Source organism: Eleutherodactylus coqui, chromosome 12 (assembly GCF_035609145.1).
Source record: "Eleutherodactylus coqui strain aEleCoq1 chromosome 12, aEleCoq1.hap1, whole genome shotgun sequence".
Classification (NCBI taxonomy): Eukaryota; Metazoa; Chordata; class Amphibia; order Anura; family Eleutherodactylidae; genus Eleutherodactylus; species Eleutherodactylus coqui.
Genome location: NC_089848.1, coordinates 26,396,689 through 26,418,949, shown reverse-complemented (window position 1 = coordinate 26,418,949; position 22,261 = coordinate 26,396,689). Strand labels below are relative to the sequence as shown.

General features: G+C 43.1%; 1 protein-coding gene across 3 annotated transcripts in view; it reads left to right on the top strand.

Moving 5' to 3' along the window:
• The window catches only part of ULK4 (unc-51 like kinase 4), a 649,532-nt gene that overhangs the window by 258,369 nt on the left and 368,902 nt on the right, over positions 1-22,261 (top strand). The window lies entirely within an intron of this gene.

Genomic DNA, 22,261 nt, shown 5'->3' with positions numbered 1-22,261 from the left:
CCTGTTTTAGTTTTTTCCTGTACATGCTGTTTAATATGCAGCTCCCTCGGTTATTATAATGTCATTTAAAGTATCTGAAATATTATTGTATTTGTAAAAATGGGCTTTAATATACAGTACATCACAACATGTTTACCCTCACCTTTCCCCACCCCTGCCCTGCAATTACTGGAGGACAGAGGGGGAAAAGGAAGAAGAGAGGAACAAAAATCACAAAAACCGTAAATAATTGACACATAATTGCACTGTTCATCCCTAAAGAGTGAGCCTGGCCAAGGGTTCCAAGAATCAAAAAAACATTTGCAAATTCCTTCTTTGATGGAAAATGTTTTTCCTTTAAAATCATTCTATTTAGCATGTTTTCCCCTATTACTTACTGCCTACTTGAAGTTCACAGCCTTGATAACAGTGATTTTGAAACAAATAGTGCCCCAATTATAACACCCCTAACTAGTTTGTTGGTTTTTGCGTAAGATTCATCACCAAATAAACGTAGTGAAGGGGAACACGGAACCTCAAGCCGATATACCTCAGTGAGTTTATCTGTCACCTGCCTTCAATATAAACTTCACTATTATGTCCTACTAAAAAGTGTTGTGCACCTTTTGGTGGTCTCTGAATACTATTTTAGGGCTCTTTTAGATGAGCCGATTTATCGTTTGAACGAGCGAATGACGTAAATCCCTTTTAACTATTCTGCCAGCTCTAACATTACTAACCCTCCCACTGCTCCACCCCCCTTTCCATTTCTTAGTCCCAGGTCACTGTCTACACTGTCTTCCGCTCAATCTTTCTGGTTGCTGTTTTCCCCCTGTTCCTAATTTAAACACTCCTCCAACCTTCTAGTCATCTTCTGCCTCCACACAGCTGCACCCTCCCCATTGGGATGCAGTCCATCCCTGCAGTAGACGGCAAAGTCAGCCCAACTGTCCAGGAACCCAGATCTCTCCTTCCTACACCAACTCTGGAGCCACTTGTTTACCTCCCAAATCTGCCTTTCTGGTGTGGCATGTGGTCCAGGTAGTATTTCAGAAAATACTACTTTGGAGACTCTTGCCCTACACCCTATTTCCCTGTAATTGTTTTTAGGAACTTCCACCTACCTCTAACGTTTCCATGACCACTGGATCATCACCAGCCGTTCCCAGTAATCTGACAACCCGATCCGCAATTTGTCAGACCCAAGCGCAGGAAGACAACACATCGTTCAATGATCCCGGTCTTTGTGGCAGATTGCTCTGTCTGTCCCCTATATAATTGAGTCTCCCACTACCAGGACCTGTCTAGCCTGCTGCCCTGTGCTCCTATTCCCCTTCTTACTGGAGCAGACATTCCCCTATCCCCTTGACGTTCAAAGGGCATGTCATGCTGCAGAAGTGCTAATCCTTTAATGGCATCCCCCTTATCTGCCATCTTGCAAACTTGTTGGGTTGTGTCAGTTCAGTACTAGCATCCTTGGATCTTTTTCCTCTACCCTTCCTCCTAACCATCACCAAGCTAGCTGCCTGATCATCCTGCACTTCCAAACTACCATCCACCCGCCACATCTACCCCCGCAAGTGCCTGCTTAGTGAGCAGCAAACTCCTTTCAATGGTGCCAGTGGATCTCCGTATTGCAAGCTGCTCCTTTAGATCCAGGATCTGAGCTTCCAAATGACCAACGCGCTCACATCTCCTACAGCAGTGCGTGGGTGGTCGGGGTTACTGACAACACAGCGGCTCACTCAGTCCTTGTGAAAGTCCGGAAAACTTTTTATTTTCTTGAGACATTCAGCAATAACAGAGAACCCAGTAGAAAACAAATCGCTACTGGCAGAACATACATGTTGTGCAACAAACTAAACAAACGCCTGTCCATCAAGGCGCTAACGAAACAGTTGTACTCTCTCTTACTGCTAACGTGCAGCAATGGTCAGCAGACAGCAGAAGTCCACTGGGGTAGATGTGCTCACTTCAGGTTCTTACACTGACTGCCTGAAAATGTAGTCTTTTGTGTCCCAGTGATTAACTCAGTGGACCCAGCTGAGCTCACTACTGGCATCAGAAGGAAGACCAGTACTAGAGCTTTATCTCACCTAGGCTAAGTATTTGGGTGAAATGTACACTCTCTCCAGTACTTTCACTTGTGCATGTCTACTATATATATGTATACATACATAAATATATACTAAAATTTAAAATAGGCAGTAATTAAATAAGTGACTCTTCCAAAGTTCCTGACTCCTAAGTTACAAATCCCAAGCCACGCACTTATGACACAATACACTTAGAACACAGTACAGTTAGAAGACAGCCACACACACTCACTCAGCTCGCATGCTCACTCATGTTTTGTTCCTATAGCTCTTATCTATAGCTCCTCTGTTCCTCCTCTGTTTGGAATGATAAGTGAACGAGCCAATGATGGTTATTATGCCTACATAAAATGAACAATGAGCGAAAAGCGATCAATTATCATTCGTCAGTAAATCGTTGGCTCGCCATTTAGACTGATCGATTATCGTTCACTTTCGTTCGATTGAACGATTTTTTGATTGATAATCAAAATGCATCTTAAGCCTAATAAAACCACAGGATGGGTGAATGGAAGCAATAATGCTATGTGAACTTAACCTAAATTGGCCTTCATAAATGTAAGGTTATGCACATGGGCAGGATGTCCCCAATATACACGAAATGGGGTACTGCTAGGCAAAAGGGATATGGAAGAAGATCTGGGGGTACTAGTTTATTGTAGACTTAACTGGAGCAACCAATGCCAGTCAGCTGCTGCAAAAGCAAATAAAGTTTTGGATGCATGAAAAGAGGCATAGGGGCGAGGGCCGAGAACATTATTCTTCCACTACATAAGGCACTTGTCAGGCATCACATGGAATTCTGCACACAGGTTTTGGACACCGGTGCTCAGGAAAGATGTTGCAGTGCTTGAGAGAGTACAACGAAGGACAACTAAATTAATAAACAGAATGAGAGGACTGGAATACCCAGAGAGGTAACCAAAATTGGGATTATTCACCCTGGATAACAGGCGGTTAAGGGATGACCAAATACCTATGTATAAATACATTAGGGGACCATACAAGGATCTCCCCCATCATCTGTTTATACCCAGGACTACGATGGTAACAAGAGGGCATCCTCTACGTCTAGAGGAAAGAATGTTCCATCACCAACACAGAAGGTTTTTTTTTTACTGTAAGAGCAGTGAGACTGTGGAACTCTCTGCCTGAGGGCTCTTTCACACGGCTGCAGGCGTTTTTACATGCGCCCGCCAGCGCCGTAAAAACGTGTGAACAGGCGCACAAATCTAACATTTGTGTGCCTGTTCATACGGCTCGGGCCATACACGCCGAGCCCACAGTGCCGTTGGGCCTCCCTTCCCTCCCCCTCGCTGGCTTACCTCCTCTCTCCTCCCGTGCAGCTGTGTGCAATGAGAGGGTGCAGAATGGGGGCAGAGCCAAGCTTTCCTCCCCGCCCCTTGTCTGCAGCCAGCAACGGGAGGGGACGGGGCATCCCGCCCCCCTCCCATTGCAAACAGCCAGAGGGGAGTAGAAAGGAGGAGAGAGATTTTAGCAGTCACACTGCTCAACTCCCTCCCACCTCCCTTCCCCGGCTGCTGTCATTGGCTCCTAAAGGAGCCCATGCAGCTGATAGATAGTTCCAGGACTATCTTTGCAGGCCGGCGTGAAAGCGCTCAACACTATATTGGTCCATCCCGGCGTTTTCACTCCGCGGGAATACGGCCACGTGATCTGATGCATTGGAATCCAATGCATCAGATCGTAGCATATATCGGCCGGCCGCAAAATTGGCGGCTGATATATACGCTCATGTGAAAGAAACCTGAGGACGTGGTGATGGCAAAATCAGTGGGGGAATTTAAGAGGGGACTAGTTGTCTTTTTGTAGTGCTACGACATTGCAGGATATAGACATTAATTAACCAAAAGGGTTGTTGATCAGGGTCTTGGAGTCGGGTGGGAACTTTCAAATGTTTATCCAGGGATTATTCTGAGTGCCATTATGAAGTCGGGAAGAAATGTTTTCCATGATATGAGGAAAATTGGTATCTGAATAGAGATGAGCGAGCGTACTCGCTAAGGCAAGTTACTCGAGCGAGTATTGCCATTTTCGAGTACATGCCCGCTCGTGCCAAAAGATTCGGGGGCCGGCGGGGGTGAGCGGTGAGTTGCGGGAATGAGCATGGGGAAGAGGGGGGGGGAGAGATCTACCCCTGTTCCTCCCCGCTCTCCCCCGCCGCCCCCCGAATCTTTTGGGACGAGCGGGCATGTACTCAAAAATGGCAACACTTTGCCTTAGAGAGTACACCCTCTCATCTCTACATCTGAACTATTGGATTTTTTGCCTTTCTCTTGATCAACAATGGGTGGAAACAGGCCTAACTGGATGGACATTTGTCTTTTTTCAGCCAAGCATACTATGCTACTATGTTACATCTAATAGAATAATGAAAGAGAATACAGGTCCAAGGGCAAAAGACAGCAATTCTCCAGTGTGTGTAATCTCCACTTTTCACACTTACCACAAAAACACCACTCCAATAAGTGCAGATGAATCAACTGTTCAGCATGCCTTAAACTTACTGTGCGTAGTTCTGGACTTAATTCCTTCACATACAGAGTTGCAGTAATCACAGTCATGTGCACTAATAGAGAGCTACAACAAGGGTGCACACAGAGCCACCAGCATCCTTACCCCCTCACACATGAACTCGGTATCCAACAAGAAGCTAGCAAGCTGAGAGATGGGGGGGTGCAAGAATAGGAAAGGAAGGAAAACATGTATTGTGCAACATTTATGGGTTACTGTGGTCCTTTAGGCTGTCAGGTGACATCAACAAGGACCCATGTGGGATAGGTGCATGAGGAAATGCTACCACCTAGAGCGCTCTACACTTTTCTATTCTCCTTCTTCTATTTCTTAGGTTTTTAATGTGTTTTTTTTATTCCTCTAGCACACATTTAATTAATGAAGCTCTGATTAGTTACATTGGGTGTGCTTGATGCACCGCCTGATTTGCAAATATGTGCTCCTACGAAGGATTTTATTCAAGGGGTTAAATAATTTTGGGGCTGCAGTAGTCATTAAAAGTTGCATTTTGTGTTGAATTTGGAAAAACCACTTGTTATAGTTGTGTTAGATTAAACATTGGCTGATGGATACACAGGGGTGGATTGTGAATAATTCATTACTGGCTAGGTGAGCCCTGGGATCCTTGCTGAAGAGCAATATATGTTCATGAGACCATTTTTCTAACAATAATGTTGGATTTTGTAGTCCTGTTTTTCCTTTTTTCCTGTTATTTTGTAAAGGACGTCTACCGTTGCAATTGTGTTATGTGGTTGTTTCAATAAGCAAAATAAAACTAAAACAAAGCAAAAAAATAGTTGTGTTGCGCTATTTAAATTGTTCTTATATGATTTCCTTTATTGCAACCAGCTGAAGATTTTTTTTACTTGGCAAATGAACCTAATTTGCTATGGGAGTTGATTGCTGCTATATGTACGTGATTTGTGTTAATACTTATCATACCAGCCATTAGGAATGCAGAAAAAGCCCAAATTGGCTATGTATAGACAGCAAACTTTATGTAATCATTAGTTACTATAAATAAGTGGTGTGTCGTCATGTGCAGCACAAACATGCTGCAGAGAAACCAGCTGATGCTTGGAATGGGGCTGCCATCATTTCATTCATTCTCTTTGCAAAACTTGATATTTTCTTTTGCATTTCTATATGCTGGGTTAGAGAGGGTTATGGAAAAGGAGATCTCAGCATAGCATAAGGGAGGGAGGTGTTCACGTCCTCATTCTAACGATTCTGTTATAGTTTGCATAGAATGGGAAGACTCGCCTTATCTTGCCAAATAAACCGGTATACCTTAAACGGACTCTCCTCTGTAGACGAAAGACGGGGAGGGGGGGGGGGGGGGTGCAGGAATGCCAGACTTTAAAGGGGTTGTCTCGCGGCAAACCTCAGAATTTTACCTTACCCCATTCCCCCTGTCACCTCCCTGGCATAAAATAGCAAAGTAAAGCGGTTTTTAAGCCGCTTGCTACTTACCGATCCGACGAAATAAGGACTTTAAAAAATCTTCTCCCAAGATGGCCGCCGGTCCTTTCCCAGGGATGCACTGCGGTTTTCTCCTATGGTGCACCGCGGGTCTTCTCCCATGGTGCACCATGGGCTCTGTGCTTTCCATTGCCGATTCCAGCCTCCTGATTGGCTGAAATCGGCACACGTGACGGGGCGGAGCTACGCGATGATGCGTAGAAGGGGGCGGAGCCAGAACACGGCTCGTGCCTGGACCGAGCAGAAGGGGAGAAGACCGCACAGCGCAAGCGCGTCTAAAATAGCAAGAAGACATCAGAATTAGACGGATCCATGGCGACGGGGACGCTAGCAACGGAGCAGGTAAGTGAATAACTTCTGTATGGCTCATATTTAATGCACGATGTATATTACAAAGTGCATTAATATGGCCATACAGAGGTGTATAACCCCACTTGCTTTCGCGGGACAACCCCTTTAAGCCTTTATATTTAGTCTCTCACCTCATTAGAGCCATAAATTGGTGTCAGTATGTTCAGTTGAACCTCGGGTTCATATTGAACAAAGTTTTTCTGATATTCCCCTTTCCATTTTTCCATGGCTGCCCCCTTCTGGCTTACATTTCTTGGAAAATCATCGCTCCATAGATGCCAAGATTAGCTGCCGTGAATCTCCAATTGCCTTCTTTTTTGTTCTGCCTTCTCTTCTTTGCCCGTAGGTTGGCGTTGGCTCCTGGTGTTACTGGCCCTATTTTTAGATCATGGGTTTTGGCTGGTCACTGGGGTTTACCATTTCGGTGAGGGCCATGACTAGTTTTCTTTAGACCAACTGGCCGCAATTACTGATCCATTTCCTCTAGGTAATTGGAGGCTTCTTCAGCTTACACATATTCTACGCTCCCTTCCTCCCTGGTTACATTTTGCTGTAGAGTATACTCCCTTTGAACAGCTGTGCATATGCCATAAACCAATATGGCACCCCTTATTGTCGTCATATGGTTATTTATTGGCTCCCCTGGATAAGCCGCCTCCTGTGTTTTTACTATAATGTTTCCGGAGCAAAGAAGTCGTATTTTTACAGTAACTCATAATTTTTCTATTAACTCGTGCTTCCAAATAGCTAGTTATAGAATGCTTTCCCGTTAGTATAGGTTTCCTATTTGCTTACATGTATTTTCCCTGGATTTTGCAATGTATAGTGGAGGTGGAGAGTGGAGATGGAAATATTATCTCCAGATTATTTTGGACATGTCCAGTCTTGGCCCTTTCTGGTATAAAGTACAAGAAGTGATATGAAAGATTACTGGACTCATGTCTACTCTTAGCTCCGTTCCTTCTTCATTATCATGAGACTTCTCTTTCAAATTATAAACAATCCATTCTCCGTTTTCTTGTGATGACTGCCAAAATCTGTATTCCTCTATTATAGAAACAACCGAATGCTCCCACCATTTCACTTTGGTTTGCCAAAATGAACAATGTCATGCATATAGAGGATCTGACTTCTTTCTTACATGACTTGCAAGACAAGTTCCATAAAATCTGTTTTTACTGTATGGAATTCCAACAATCCTCCGAGTATAGTGCTTCCTGGACCTGTTTCTGAGTTTTGTCTGTTGGCCAATGGGCAACGAGTCTTGCCTCAACCCTCTTCCCAGACCCCCACCCCCATACTTGCCTCCCCCCTTTTATTTCTTTACTCATCTTCTTTTGATCTATTTCTCTTTTGATCTTGGATCTTGCTTCTTTACCTGTTATTATATATAATATTTATATATATTATATAAGGTGGAGCTTTGGTCGAGTTCACCACCTGCTCACCTGTCGTGATACTGCCATTGCAGTGATTATGTCATTGCTTCTCTTTTTTTGGCCGGCATTGTGATGTTGTACATGCTGTATTTTGTAGTACGGTTTACATATTTGGTGCTTTGCAGGAGTTCTCCCTCCAGGTCTCTGCCCTTTGTTATAAATAAAGAACATATAATGGAAATCTATGAGTAGCGCTCTGTAGAGCTCATGGACATATGCCAGGAGGATTTTCTGACTTGTCTACTTGCACTCTGGAGATTAATATCTGGCTGTATTGGGGTATGGCATCACAGACAGCAGTGGTAATCTAAGAGCGATATGACGTGCGGTAGAATTTATTTTACATTTATCTGTGGGGCTGTCTTTCCCAAGCAGTGTCAATGGTGGTTTCTTTGTATTAGGGCCCAGTTAAAGGGATTCTGTCACCAAGTTCATGAAGTTTGACTCGGAGCTAAGTTCTGAGTCTCGGTAATGGGCTGTGGCCTCTTCTCCCTGACCGAAGCATGCAGGGTGACAGCTCTTTCCCTACTCACAAAAGGGCAGAAAGCTGTCAATCTGCATGATGCGAGCAAGGAGAAGCTGGCATGCCCCACCTCAGTGACTTGGAGTCAAACTTCATCAACCTGGTGATAGAACCCATTTAAGCAAATAAGGATGGTGCAGCTGGCAGGGCAGAACTCAGCTGGGTGCCTGAAGGGAGTACCGTCTGTACTGTCCCGATGTCACACCTGCTCTGGTTGCTGTATTAGTTCTCCTCACGCTGCATGCTGGAGTATTATCAGGAAGTTGTGTGGACAGGGCTGTGATCTACCATTACCAATCAGTGCTGCTACATTTCTATATTCACTCAGTGCTGTTCCTTATTGCCATTTATCTACAGGGAGAAGTTCTGTATTATTATAGTAACTAGGCGGCTCTTATTGGTATTCGCTTGATCTTTGTCTTATGCCAAAGTTTGTGCAACTGTACAATGTTTGTACAATGAAAGCTACGCTGTGATTGGTTGCTATGGGCAACAAGGATTTTCTTTTAGACCGTTTTCATAACGGAGTGTGGGCCGGCCTAATTTTGTGTGGCCCAACCTGTATAAATTTTTTTTATCAGAATGTTGTTTACTGAGAAGTCTTTTAATTAGATGTACTAAGAAGAAAAGAAAAGTCTGCAGACGCCTTTGAAAAATTCTGCCAATGTCTACAAAAGTAGAGCAGAGGGGCAACACATGAAAGGACCTCAATGCTGGTTTGCCCTGAGGATTTCATGCATTCGAAATAGCCGACACTTTTTTTGTATTATAACTATTATTTGTAATTTTCCTGCACCTGTAGATTTATATAATATTATGTATATATGAGAGGCGTTGTGGGGGAGAAATATATAATAGAGGAGATAACTACTCTGGAGGTAAGTTTACTGTGGGGAGATATATACCCTGGGGGAGCAATTATACTACGATGAGAGCTATAGTGTGGGTGGAGAATGATACTGGAAGGAATGGAGAAATGATACCAGGGGGTTTAGATACCTTAGAAGAGTATTAACCCCTTAGTGACCAAGCTTTTTTTCCTTTTTTCCATTTTTGTTTTTTTCCTCCCCCTTTTAAAAAATCATAACTCTTTATTTATCCATCGACATCGCTGTAGGAGGGCTTATTTTTGTGCATCGAGTTCTATTTTTCAATGGTACTATTTACCATAGCATATAATGTACTGAAAAACTTAAAAAAAAAATTCTAAGTGGAGAGAAATGGGAAAAAACGTCATTCCGCCATCTTTCGGTGCATTTGTTTCTACGGCACACAATAAAATATCATGATAACTTTATTCTAGCAGTCAGTACAATTACTACGATCCCAAACTTATATAGTTTTGCTTTTTTTGCTGTACTACTTATATATTTTTTTTAATGATATTTAATTTTTTTAAAAATTATTTTCTGTTGCCATCTTTTGCGCACAATAACTTTTTTTTTTCCGTTAACATAGTTGTGCAAGGGCTCATTTTGTGTGGGACGTCCTGTAGTTTCCGTTGGCACCATTTTTGAGTTTTTTCTTGGCAACATTCTGGCGTTCTTTATTTTATTTTTATTTTTTGCGGACGGCATTCAGCGTGCAGGTAAATAATGCACTACTTTGGTAGATTGGACTTTTACCGACGCAGCGATATCAAATATGTGTTTTTGTTTTATTAGATTTTTTATTGTGAATATGGCAAAAAGGACCTTTTTTTAAAACCTATTACTTTTTATTTTTATAAAACGTAAAAAATTTTTTGAGCCCATCTTTACTTTTTTCTTAGTCCTTACCTTCAAGGCTGGTGATGCTGCTACAACATTGTTATTTTCTGGTTGAGGGGGAGCTGGGCTGGGTAGTATCTGTTAGGAAATATTGGAGATACGAACCAACCTTTGAGCAGTTATTTAACTTAATCCCCACGCTAGATTAGGATTTTTTACTATTGGAGGTGAAATCTCCCCTTTTTGCTATTGTTAAGCAGTATTTAGAATATCCCTTGGGAATAGAAAGTTTAGGTTCCTGATGAGGCTGCGTTATTGTAGCGGAAACGCGTTGAACCTTGTGAACACTTATGTCTGTTAGACTGATTAGAATACAGTAGAAACAATCCTGGTGTTCTAATGTAATATGGCAACAATTCATCGACTATAGGAATTCTGAGAATAGTGCAGTAAAAAATTTATTCCAGGAGAGATTGAGATTATTGTGGTTCTCCACTTGTTAGGAACCATTTTTCTCGCCCCTGGATGACGGTTTTGGAATGTCACCCTTCCTTTTAGGTGACAACTACAGAATTGCATGAATTGCAATCCTTTTTTCCAGAATCACTCCTTACTGCATTTTCTAGATTATCTGTCCTTCCACCTGATTGGTGAAAGTGATTTTGTGTGGGTCTGTCCGTTCAGCCTTATTGTTTTTAATATAGTTATTAATAAAGGTTGTTTTTAATAAAAAGATAAGAATCATTACAGTGAAAAATAAATATGGCAAAAATGTTTTTTTTTTTTACTTTTGTAACTTAAAAAAAATTAATAAAATGTTATTCTTATTTTTACATTTTCTTTTAGTTCCCAGCTGGGACCACAACTAGCGATGTTTTGATTGCTCCTGGGGTATGATGTAATGCTGTAGCCATAGCATTACATCATACTGCATTCTGACAGGCAGCCTATCAAGCCACCCCCCATGGCATTCTACCATGAGAGCCCTGGGGCCTTTCAGAAGGGCCCCGGCTGCCATGACACCCGCACGGGGGGGCCCGAACATTGGTTAGGGGATATAAATGCTGCTGTCAGATTTGACAGCTGCATTTAAAGGGTTAACAGCCCTGATCAGCCGCACGGAGCTGTTGCCTGCGGGTGTCACAGCGATCTCCTTTTATAAATGTCCTGCAACGGCAGGACGTAAAAACATTTTGTGCATGCATCTGCGTATTTTGCTGTGCTGTGTTCGCAGTCAGGACATGTGCTTTCGCATGCAGCAAAAAAATATGTAGCGATTGAAATGGCTAATTAGTCTGAGTTTCAGATGTGGTGTTTTTCCTACGTAATTACGCAGTGTTTCACACATTTCCTAGCATATTTTGCGTGCTTTTGCACATTGACTTCTATGGGGACTTTTGGTGCGCAAATGCAGCAAATAATAGATCATGCTGCTTTTTTTTCGTGCAGCTGAAATGCAAAGGAAAAATACATGCATGTGAACGAACCCATTGAAATCAATGGCTTTCTATTCTCTCTGTATCGCACGCGCAAATATTGCATCCCAAAATGCTATGTGTGAATCCGCCTTTTAATTCTGTCCACTCCCTATGGAACCTCTTCCTTCTCATTGGACAACTCTTCAGGCCTCGTTGACAAAGGCGACACATCATCGCCGCGAGAAAATCGCAGTGACTTTGTAGCACCACAAGCGAGGATTTCCGTGGTGGGGTGGGGGACTTGAAATATAAGTTCTACCTCAAAAATAAGCCCTGGCTGCAGAAAAAAATAAGTATACATCACCTTAGAAGTGCTGTCCGGCTCTGCTGCAGCTTCCTCCTATCCCCGACACTGGTCTTTTTCATCTCTTCTGGCCGGGGATTGAAAATCCCAGCCTCTTGGAAGCACTGGCGCTGATTGGCTAACACTTAGCCAATCAGAGTCAGCACTCGATGAATGGCTGTGATTGGTTCATCGAACCAGACACAGCCAGCGCTTCCAGGAGGTGGGAATTTTTCAATCCCCAGCCGGAAGAGATGAAGAAGACCAGTGTTGGGGACTCGGGGAGAAGATGCGGCTGGGCTGACAGCGCTTCTAAGGTGATGTATACTGTGATGACTTCTGGTGGTTGAACTCGGATCTAGACCACAGTAGGCGATTGCAGACAAACCCGTTCAACCAGATACGGATGCTTTCTTTGCTGCTGACTCCTTCGTTGTGTCTGTTTACTGTTTTTTTTTCCTGCAGCCAGGGCTTAAATTATGGCTTTGACAGTAGGATTTCCCACTGTCGAAGTTGCATCACATTGTACAAAAAACGCGTTTTTGTGCAATGCAACAGGGAGGAAGGCTCCATAGGGAAACATGGGCTATAAAACCTCATGAGTCGCGTGCATATTGACGGAACCGCAAGGTTTCTGTGTCGGGTTGTTGCATGCTACAAAACATCACATGTGTAAAGTAACCCATAGGAAAACATGGGCTTCACATACATGCGATTTGTAGTAACGCAACAAAATCACGCAACTTTGTCGCCCGTGTGAATGAGGCTTTATGTTTGTCCCCTACAAGGGTTGTAGTTTATCTCTCAAATCAATACAACATGCAGTTTCCCGAGGGCAGCCTGTCTGTAGAAGGCTGCGTCTGTATAGATATGTATGTACAACATGGGTTTTTGTGCTTTCTTGCTGCCACCCTCCATCCGGGGACGCTGCTATGTACAGTATGCCTGCTGTTGGTGATTACAAGATGGAGATGCTTTAGTTATGTCTCTCACATGCAGCGTTCACGAAAATAAAGTGACTGGTGTTGATTTAATTCCTATGTACGCACTTTCCACGGGGTATTGATTCCAAGAAAACTGATTAGTTTCATTTACAATTTAGTAGCCTCAAGTGTGGAATTGGCAGCAAAATGCGAAAGTCTGGAAATATTTGTTTCATAAAGCATATAATGAGATGATCATAAAAATGGAAAGTCCTAAAATACTTCTATTTGATCTAATTAGAATGTTAATATATTAGGAGGTGATAATGTTTTTGTCTGTTTTACGGCTGCAGGATTCATTGCCACCTTACAGAAACAACATCCTATTGCCATATGAATTCCCAGCCTTGCCTATAGCTCAGAGCATACACTGCCAAATGGAAGTCTAATTCCTGCTATTTTCATTTATATTAGATGCTGAGCTCGTGTGATTTTTATGAAGATTTCTGTCGGATGTATATTGTGCTCGCACTTTTCCCTAAAGTAGCGAGTCTCCAATTCTGCTGCAGATTATCTATTAACACGTTCTTTCACAGTACAGCGTGTTCATAAAAGATAATAAAATGTGCCAACCCAGAGAATAAAGTTAGGAGAGAAGAATATGGAATTTTAATGACAAAGATATAGGCAGCCAGAATGTACTTTATGAAAACAACCGGACGCGTCCCTCTGTTAATATGTAATGTTTATATACAGGTGTATCAGAGGGACAGAGCCGAGTGTCATTTTGTATGAGGCCCAATGTCCACAGGCGGGTTTGATTTGGGTGTCCTGCATGGAAGATCCGCAGATCAAACCGCCCATATATAAACATGCAGATTTAATTTCCACTAATTTCCCAGTCGCATTCCAAGAGCCATAACGTTTTCATTTTCCCATTGACACGGACATATGAGGGCTTGTTTTTTGCGTGACAAGTTGTATTTTTTGATGGCATCATTTTTGGGTACATATAATGTATCGCATAACTTTTGTAAAACAATTTGTAGGGTAATTGGGGAAAAAAGAAATCCTGCCATTTGTTGTTTTTTTTTGTTTTACTCCACTTGTACTTTTCAATGGTTCTTTTTAATCTTTCAATATAATGTGTTGAAAAACTTTTAAAAAATTCTAACTCGTTCCTCAAAAAACAAGCCCTCATACAGTGACGTCAACGAATAAATAAAGGAGTTACGATTTTTTAAAAGGGGGGAGGAAAAAAAGAGGGGGGCCGCGTCATTAAGGAGTTAAATAATGAACTAACTTCCTTCTCTGGGTCATTACAAATGCAGATATACCAGATGTGTAATTTAGTTTTTAATTTTTTACAAAGTAAAGGGAGAAACTTTTGGGTGTTATATTTTTTTTAGAATTTTTGTACTTTTTTTTTTTTTTTTGTCCCTTTACGAGACTTTAACTTTTTTTCTATTCTTCTAATACTCTTCTACTACTCTGTCATAGCCTAAGCGGACAGACCTGGACGCTATATTTAAGCCTCCGGGTGCCACAGAAACCCATCAGGACCTCCTGATGACATTGCAGGGGGGTGTGATGGTCACAGAGGGAGCCCCCTCCCTTTGACAGCCCTTTATATGCTGCGGTCACATAGACCGGGGCATGTAAACTGTTAAACACACTATTGCCCCACACCTGCCACACCATTGCTTCCTCCCCCACCACGCCCTGACACACCATTGCTGCCCCCCACACACCATTGCCCCCCACCCGCCACACCATTGCCAACCCCCCCACCACTCCCCGACACACCATTGCTGCCCCCACCACTCCCCAACACACCATTGCTGCCCCCCCCATCCCAGCCACCCTGACACACCATTGCTGCCCTCCTTCCCCCTCAGCCTGATACCCTGCCCCTACCACCGCACTGACCTCTCATCTAGTCCACACACGCCGCAGCTGTCCCTGCAGATCCTGAGTGGTCCGTGCGGGCACTTTGTTGCACTGCAGTCTGCTCCATCCTGGCCGACAGATCACTCACTGTAGTGATCGTGGCTCCCTCTGCTGCCGCTATCAGATAGGCTCAGTGCGGAGAGCCGTCAGCTCTCTCCTGCTCCCCGGCGGCAGAGATCTGCCGGGGGTATCGCTACGCCCGTGGACAGGAGCCCTAAGGATATTAGCATTGCTGCAAAGGTCCGAATTATAAATTGTGTTCCCGATCTCAATAAACGCATGCAATAGGTTGACGCTTGGGAAAGCAGTTAGAAGAAAAATTGATGCTTTTGGATTCTGGTGCTGGAGAAGAATGCTACGTATACCATGGTCAGCAGTGGTCACCAACAAGATGGCCCTAGAGCGTATCAAACCAAAAATATCGCTGGAGGGCAGAATCCCCAAACAGCGGCTCTTATACTTTAGACACATCATGCAAGCCAATTCTCTGGAAACATCACTGATGCTGGCCACAGTTAGTGGGTCACGAAGTACAGAACAGAAAAGACGCTGGCTGGAAACAATAAAGGCGGGTACAGACATGTACATGGAAGAACTGAAAGAAGCGGTCAAGGATAGGAAAGCATGGAGAACAATGGTCCACAAAGTGACCGAAAGTCAGCCTTGACGGAATGGAAAATCATGAACCTGTAAATGCCCTTCATTCAGTTGTTGATGATGGGGTTGCAGGGGTCAAACTGCTACTGATTACACATGTGTGGCCTATCCGGGGGTCATCAAAATAAATTTAAAAAAAATTAGAAGGTCCCATAGGTTTACATGAGAATGTCATGTGTTACCGCACTATATTACAAGATTAGGCTATTTAGGCATAGCATTACACAGCAGGGTCTTCTTATTTAAGAATGAAGCATAAGCTCCATTTTCTGTGTTTTGCGCCTTCACAAACATTCACATTTGTCCTTGTTTTTTAGTTGGAATTTGTAAGTAGCTGCAGACTGATCAAGGTACTTTCTGTATCGAGCTGCAGAGGCAGAGAGATCTGCTGCTTCAAGCAATTTAATATTTGACAACACTTTTTCTGGCTGTATAAGAAACCCAGAATTTGCAGTCCTCAAGCTAGATAAATCTATTAGTCTCCGATCTGAAAGCAGCGGCACCAGCAGTGCTGCTCGCCGAGTTCCTGGTTGTATTATATAAATCATATCCTGTGGGTTATCTCAAACCAATCTCACAGGAGTAGAATGATTCAAGTCAAAAGAAGAACAATATGAACCATGGGACACCAAACATGTTTTAAATAGTAATTACTTGCCAGAGACCATTAACAGAATCCCTTTTAAGTGAAATATAGTGTGTCCGTAAATCCCAATGGGAAGTTATTAGAGATCGGAGTGGAAGATAATATAATCAGAAATCCCTTTCTCAGTCCTACTCTGGGGAACTTGGTTGGACACAGTTGTTCTTGTGAGATTGTTAAAACTTCTGCTTCCCTATCTGCTTGATACAGTATACGGTATTTCCTATAGTCGGAGCTCTGGATTTGAATGACAGCATCCCACCATGCTCTACTTAATTCTGCTCTGTAGTCTGTAGCTTATGTTTAATATGCATTCCAAAGGTAATTATAAGGCAGACTTATCGGTACTGTCTAAAACATCTGCAGAAATAACTTGCTTAAATGTAAATGGTACACCAAGAAATGAAGGCAACAGACTCTTCGGGATGAACGCGTCTCCCTTCTGTTCTGAAGTCTGGTGTCACAAATAACAGCTTTATTTGAAATCACAGAATATCTGTTGTCAGGCTACTGTATGTGCCGGAGAATGTACATTAATTATAGAAAGACTAGTGTAAATTAGAGGGAGAGATGACAGGTTTCACAGGTCCCAGTTGGTAAAGCTGACAGATTTTTGTATTTCTAAAGATAACCAAGAGAGACATATCACAAAAAGGTAATTTGTTAAAAGCACAGTTTCTTTTTATTGGGAATAGCAAAAAGTGTAATCCTAAGGATATCTTTGGTTGTTGGAGACCACGAAGGTAAAGCATATACTCTGTAGTCCTACTAGTTTTACTAAGTCGGTAATGTATTTTATACTGTGCATGTTTTCTAACTTACTGGGGTGGCACAGCCGTAAACATGGCAATGATTACATCAATTGTACTGAGGAAATCCTGAAAACATGACCTGTTGGAGATTTCTGAGGACCAGAGTTAAACACCGATTCACATAATCATAGCTTTTACCGAGTTGTTGCCGGGCATTCTGGGAATTTATTTCAACCATTGCCCTCTGTGAATTATTTAATTATTATTGACCAGCACCAATTTCCCGACCACTTACAGGTGACTGCATGAGATAAGTCATTGGAGCATATAGGAGTGGGGGGTAATGTCCCATTGTAGGTTTTTGATATTATCTCTACATTCCACAGTAGTTTTGGGGTTTGGCTTAGGGTAACTTTACATGGGACGGTAGTCGCCCAAATACTTGTTCAAATGAGCAATTATTGGCGACTGTTGGCCCATGTACATACGGCCCCTGACAAGGCACTGAGCAAGAAGTCTCTCAGTAGTTGCTAGTCATTCCGTTTTAGTGAACTGAAACGGAATGACTAGTGAGGGACTTACTGTTCAGGGTAAACAGAAGCCATTCAGTTGTTGAGCGACTGCCTGTTTCCAGTGAATAGAGGCGGGTGGGTGGAAGAGATTTCTGTCTCGCTCTGACTCCATTCTCTGAAATACTATCACTGTTGTGTGAATACAAGGAGCAATAGCCGCTGGAATGGCTGTGGGGCGCTCAGTTATATCATGTACAGGTACCCCTAGATTTCGTTTTTGCTTTCCCTTTGTAAACCACAGAGTATTATATTTTGATTTTCCTGCATATGTAACTATAGTATGCTGGGCTGAAAAAAGACAAATGCCATTCAGTTCAGCCTGTTTGCAACCCCTCCCCCCCCTTCGCCTTCAACCACCCCCCATCTGGTGGAAAATAATTTTTTCCAACTTCAAAATATTCCCCGGATCAGCAATTGAAAGTTCCTACATGACTTCAAGACCCGGATCAACAACCCTGCTGGTTATTTAATGCCTATATCCTGCAATGTTGTAGCACTCCAAAAAACAGTCTAGTCGCTTCTTAAATGCCTCCATTAATTTTGACAACAGCATGTCCTCAGGCAGAGAGTTCCACAGTCTCACTGCTCTTACAGTAAAGAACCCCCTTCTGTGTTGGTGATGAAACCTTCTCTCCTGTAAATGTAGAGGATACCCTCTTGTTACCATCGCAGTCCTGGGTATAATCAGATCATGAGAGAGATCCTTGTATCGTCCCCTCATGTATTTTATACATAGCTATTGAGTCACCCCTTAACGGCCTTTTTTCCAGGGCGAATAATCCCAATTTTGATAGCCTCTCCGGGTATTCCAGTCCCCCCATTCTGTTTATTAATTTAGTTGCCCTTCTTTGAACCCTCAAGCACTGCAACATCTTTCCTGAGCACCGGTGTCCAGAACTATACGCAGTATTCCATGTGAGGCCTGCAAGTGCCTTATATAATGGAAGGATGATGTTCTCATCCTTCGCCCCTATACCTCTTTTAATGCACCCCAAGACTTTATTTGCCTTTGCAGCAGCTGACTGGCATTGGTTGCTCCAGTTAAGTCTACATTCTACTAGTACCCCCAGGTCTTTTTCCATGTCACTATTTCCTAGCAGTACCCCATTTAGTGTATATTGGTGACATCCATTTCTCCTGCCCATGTGTATAACCTTGTTGAACTTCATTTGCCATTTTTCTACCAAAGCCCCAGCTTATCTAGGTCCATTTGCAGCCGTACATTGTCCTCCGTTGTGTTAATTATCATGTAGAATTTTGTATAGTCTGTAAATATCGATATTTTACTGTGCATCGTTGGTTTGACATGATTGACCCCTCATGAACCCATGCTGATGAGCAGTTATACCATTGCTTTCCTTGAGGTATCCCAGGATGGCATCTTTCAGAAAGCCCTCGAATATTTTTCTAAAATAAAGAAAAAAGCATATGCTTATTTTGAAATTTGGAGACAGTTCAGACAGAAAGGAACTGCACATATATGTATGTTACATATATATGTGTGTAAAATTTGAAAGTAACACTTACTGATTTAGGGGGAATCTCTCCATGAGTCCCCTGTGCAGCATGATTGTAGCTGTAAGAAGTTCTCTTTTGGACCCACGGGTGCTTCAGTATTCGGTTTTATTCAATAATAATAACAACAATAAAAGGCAATGTGTTTTGGCTCTGAATGAGCCTTTTTCACACCTTTGTTTGATGTATATTTTTCCAATTATTGAAGTGAGACTTACCGGCCTGTAGTTACAAGGCTCTCTTCTTTACCCCTTTTTGCATATTGGAACCACATTGGCAATGCACCAATCCAGTATTACAAGCCCGGTCTCAATAAAGTCCTTAAATATAAGAAATAGTGATCTGTCTAATACGTCCCTTAGAACCCTTAGGTATATTCCATCTGGGCCCAGTGATTTCTCAAGTTCCATTTTTTTTTTAGCTGGCTCTGCTCTTCTTCCTGCGTTAGCCAAGTGATATTCAGTGGGGGGTTCATTTTATCCCCTTACATCTCGTGTGACATTTCTTTTTATTTCGTGAATATACTTGAGAAAAAAGTATTTTATAGATTTGCCTACCTCCCATCATCTTCTATGGTTTCTCCTGCATTATTTGTTAAAGGGACAGTGCTTTCAGTGCAAATCTTTTTACCGTTTATGTAGCTGAAAAATAGTTTAGGCTTTGCTCTCTTTGGCGATCAGTCTCTCCGCTTCCTCCTTGGCAGTTTTTATCTTTTCCTTATATAATTGGTTTTTTTCTCTGTATGTTTTTAGCTCTTCTTCGCTGCCTTCTTGTTTTAGTAATTTACGCACTTTCTTTTTCCACTTATTGCTCCCTTTACAGTCTTGTCGAACCACATTGGTTTCCTTCTATTCATAGTTCTTTTATTGTTGAAGGGTATGAACTGCTCACATGAGGTGATTAGGATGTTTTTAAACTTCTCCCATTTGTGGTGACTTGTTTTCATGAAATAAATTTTACGTAACAATGGTGCTGATAGCCATAATTATAAAGTGACCTTTACTATATTTACAGTAGTTTTCACTCATTGTCCCATGAAGCCCCCGTTATCCCCTAATTATATAACCAGATCTGTTGTCAATCACTTAATCATTTCTTCTGTGCAATAAATGTGTTGGGCCAGTTTCGTATGAACGTATTATATACTCATGTATGCGCCTGTGATACGGACAAGTGTTCCGGTGGACTGAGTATCTACTGATATGAACTCTGAGCATCAGATCTATGGTGCCCCGAGTTCGGGTCAGTAGGCTTGTGGTTGGGCTGGGACACTCATCTGTGCACATAATGCTCTCATGTGAAGCTGGTCTTAGTGAGATGAATGTCATCTTTTATCCCACTCCTACTGTATGATACTAGCTTTTACTTCTCTAATAACCTTTATTATTCCACCTTTTGAGGCTTGAGCTGTTCCATTGTGTCTGAAAGGGATACATTAAAAGGAAATTAGTGCAATCAAGACCAGCAATCCAAAATTACCCTTTTCGAGAGCCATATAGAATAATTACTACTAAAATATAAATCTCACTAAATTTGCAAAACTGAACTGCAATACATTATGGTAATGTCTTCTATTCATTTCCTTTTAGTGATGTGCTGACCAACACATTATTAAACATATATTGACTGCTCAAATATTCCAATTAGTATATTGACCCCTATATATGCATTACTGATGTCAGAGCTGCTTAGATTAACATAGAGTAGACAAAACCTAAGTATGGTTTGAATGAAATCTCTTAGATCAACAGTACATATACCATCATACTGTGAGCAAAATAGTACTTCGGTGTGCTACGCCTGACATAACAAGGCTATGGGCGGTAAAACGGGACTCTTGTTTTTTGGGAAGATCAATTGTGTTGAGATCACTTATCTGTGATAAGATGAGACTCCAGGTGTTAAATATCCATTAAATCCCGCTGTGACACCATATGCACTCCAGCTCATTCTGTAGCAAACCTACAGTCTGCTCTTAGAGGTAGCAACTCCTGCCAGATCTGCTTACACTGGCTGGGTACTGGGAAATGGCATTATAGCTTAATATCCCCGACTTCATGTGAGATACAATAATGGGCCATTCACACAGGACGATTATCACTCAAAATCCGTCCAAACAAAGGAATTTGAGCGATAATCGTGTGGTCTAAGTGCACAAAAGTCGCTCACTATTCGTACTCCGGTTTGTATCGCTGACTTTCAGTCAGCTTAAAAACTATGTATGACAATCGTGGGATTGTCATTCTATGTAAACTCACATAGAAGGTGAAGCGCTCAGCGAGAAGCCTGTGATCCAGCAGCGAAGTCGGCCAGTCTGCATGAACACTAGCAGCCTTAGCAGTGACGTCAGCGTTCATGCAGTCGTTTACCTGGTCGTCGATTTGTGTAAAAGGGCCTTAAGGCATTTATGTTATCCCATAGTATTCCATTGACACGTGGCGCACAATAATCGATTCTGAAGCACAAGATAATTGCTTATTTGATGGTACAGATGGCCCGTTCTCCTCCACATAACATATACTACGATCTCTGAGAGTTGTTGGAGGTGCACTGCTGAGAGAGGTCCTCTGCTGCAGGGGTCCCCATCCGCCAGGCTGCGGACCGGGCCGTTGGGTGTTTAGCGCCGGTCCACGGCACCGCGGGGAACTTTTGCTCTAAACACAAGGCCCGCGGGCTGAATCCGGCCTGCTGCCTTGTGCTATGTGGCCCGCGGCGTGCCGACGCCGCTCATCACTGAAGCGATTACCAGCGGGGGCGCCGCAGCTCCCCGCTGGTAATCGCGCTGATCCCGGCGCACACTGAAGTCAGTGTGCAGCCTCGATCCTCTTCCCCGAGTCCCCTGCTCATTAGTTCCGCAGGAGAGGACTCGGGGAGGAAGCGTTCCGGGCTGCACACTGACGTCAGGGCAAGCAGACAGAGAGCGACAGCAGGGAGGAGGTAGGTATATGGGTTGGGGGGTGCTGCATATTATGTGTGGGGGGGGGAGCGGCTGCCTATTACTGGCTGGAGGGACCTGCTTATTACTGGGGGGGCTGCTTATTACTGGGGAGGGGCTGCTTATTACTGGGGAGGGGGACCTGCTTTTTAGTGGAGGGAACCTGCTTATTACTGGGGGGGATGCTTATTACTAGGGGTGGGGTGGGGTTGGGGCTACTTATTACAGGGGAAGGGGCTGCTTATTACTGGGGGGGGGCGCTGTCTATTACTGGGGGGGGGACCTGCTTATTACGGGGGGTGGGACCTGCTTATTACGGGGGGTTGGAACCTGCTTATTACGGGGGAGGGGACCTGCTTATTACTGGAGGAATATGCTTATTACTGGGGGGGGGGTACTTATTACTGGGGGAGGGGGCTACTTATTACAGGGGGAGGGG